Source organism: Octopus bimaculoides, chromosome 9 (assembly GCF_001194135.2).
Source record: "Octopus bimaculoides isolate UCB-OBI-ISO-001 chromosome 9, ASM119413v2, whole genome shotgun sequence".
NCBI classification, from domain to species: Eukaryota; Metazoa; Mollusca; class Cephalopoda; order Octopoda; family Octopodidae; genus Octopus; species Octopus bimaculoides.
Genome location: NC_068989.1, coordinates 23,087,240 through 23,089,624, shown reverse-complemented (window position 1 = coordinate 23,089,624; position 2,385 = coordinate 23,087,240). Strand labels below are relative to the sequence as shown.

The window sequence follows — 2,385 nt, the reverse complement described above, 5'->3', positions numbered from 1 at the left end:
ATATATATATAAACACGCATAGATGCATGAATATATATGTACATGTATGTGTGTGTGTGTGTGTCTGTGCCTGCGTATGTGTTGTATGTATGCGTGTATATATGTGTGTATAATATGTAGATAGTTGCCGAGGCTGAAAACTTACTTGGAATAACTGGTGGTGGAAGTGGTGGTTTAATTGGTGGAATAGGGGGTTGCGGGGGCCTGTACATACGGCGATAGCCACCATGTCTATAGTAATAGGCCTTTGTTTGAGAGATGGCTATCACACATAAAATTAAGATGACTGCTTTCATGTCTTCAAATTTACTGCGAGACGACGATGACGAAGTGAAATGAAAGGACTTATTTTCCTTCAGTAGTCAATGCTAATATCGTATGGTCCAAACTATCTCTTTATATATACACAGTTACCTGAAAAACAGTGATAATAATAAATATAATTTATACTTAAGCTTCAAAGACAGCTACGACAATGTGTACGATACGTTAGAATAAATACACATCTGAAGAATCCATAATATATGATCGCACAAACACACATATATACACATGTACATATACTATATACTATTAATACATACATCTATCTCCACACGCACGTATATACTAAATACATCGTCGTCTGTAAACTTGAAGATGATAGAGAAATAGAAAAAGAAGTTTAAAAAGCCTAGATGAAAAGATAAGAAGCCAACGATCTATTGATTTGTTGGTATGTTGTTTGTGTGTTTATTCATTTTCTTTCATTATTTATTTCAGCTGCACTATAATGGCGAAGTGTGAATTGTAATAATATTTACCCGAGGGAAATATAAGGCACATTATTTACAATCGCTCTTTTAACTCGTCACGTTTTTCATTAAAGATCTTATTAAATACGTGATGTTGTTGTTGTTGACACTAGCTGCAAAAAATAATACACATACCGATAATTATATACATACTTCTTCATTGATTTATTTATTCATATATTCAGAGCTGGAGGTTACATTTTTTTACATTACGATTGACTTTTAAGCATCGCTGGATCATTGGGTCATGACGTTACCTGATAAGCCAGCTATTGCAAAAATCCGAGTCATAAAGACACATTGTAACAGATAGCATTTTAAATGCATTGTTATGTATGTATGCATAAATATGATATATGTAATGATCGTTGTTTAGTACTTAAGATACGTCATTTCTCTTAAGTTTCAATATCGATTTTCAATGTGATTCAAAGTTTTATTTGCAAATCATTTGCAAAATTCCAATTCATAACGAAAATTAATATTTCGTTCATATCTTTGAAAATGTTTATTGTTTTGTGTTCCAAATATGTATAATGTTTGCATGTATAATATATTTTATTCGGTATAAATTTCGTCTGATTTTCTTCAATACTATCAGAGTAATTGCAATTTTATTGAATTTTTTTAGGGGTGAACAAACTTCTGTGGGAGAGAGAGAGAGAGAGAGAGAGAGATATTACTGATAATTTCAATTCTAATAAATTATTTCTCCTGCCATTTTTGCACTGGACATTGTTATTGTATCTGCAGGAATTCTAGTTTGTGTACTGTGGTGAAAATCTTCATTGTGATTAAAATGGCACCAAAAGGAAAAGAATTGCCTGAAGATTTGAAGAAAATTATTTTTATTTTGCACATGAATGATTTAGGATCTAAATTAATTAGCAAACGAATACGTAGCGTAAACACAGTTGCCAACGTAATTTAGAAGTACAAAGGTACTGGACGGTTAAGCAATAAACATCGTCCAGGTCGTTCTATTTTAACTACCCGTGATATTCACCGCATTCAACGTTGCGTGATGGACGATAGGCGTCGTACCGCTTCATCTTTGGCCCAAGAAGTGTCTTCTGTTAGTGGAAAGAGTGTATCCGCCCAAACAGTTAGCTGAAATTTGAACCAGTGTGGTCTTCATGGACCCATTCCTCGTAGGAAGCCTCTCCTCACTACCAGGCATAAACCAAGCCATCTTTCTTTTGTCGAAACCTATGTGAGTAAGGGGAAGGAATTTTGGGGAAAAAATCTTTTTTCTGACGAGAATAAAATCAACATGTTTGGTCAGATGGTATTAAATGAGTATGGCGACGATCAGGTGAAGATAATAGACACAAATGCACCGTGCCTACCGTGAAACACGGCGGCGGAAGTGTTATGTTTTGGGGATGCATGAGTGCGGCTGGTGTGGGAGGACTCACATTTATTGAGAGAATAATGGATTCAAAGCTTTATTGTGACATTGCAGAAAACAATGATGAAAGCATCAAAGAACTAGGAAGACATTCCATGTTCCAACATGATATGTATATAAATATGTATATGTATGTATGTATGTATGTATGTATCTATCTCCATATATATATGCATATAT

At 34.2% G+C, this 2,385-nt stretch overlaps 1 long non-coding RNA gene across 4 annotated transcripts in view; it reads right to left on the bottom strand.

Moving 5' to 3' along the window:
• LOC106877281 (uncharacterized) overlaps positions 1-2,385 on the bottom strand; it is a 107,476-nt gene that overhangs the window by 12,869 nt on the left and 92,222 nt on the right. For 3 of the 4 annotated variants that reach the window (XR_001410362.2, XR_008264876.1, XR_001410361.2), the window contains one exon: positions 146-414. This is a non-coding gene — a long non-coding RNA (uncharacterized LOC106877281). Of the gene's footprint in view, positions 1-145; positions 415-803; positions 908-2,385 lie in introns of all 4 variants that reach the window. The other variant, XR_008264877.1, reaches the window with a different exon arrangement.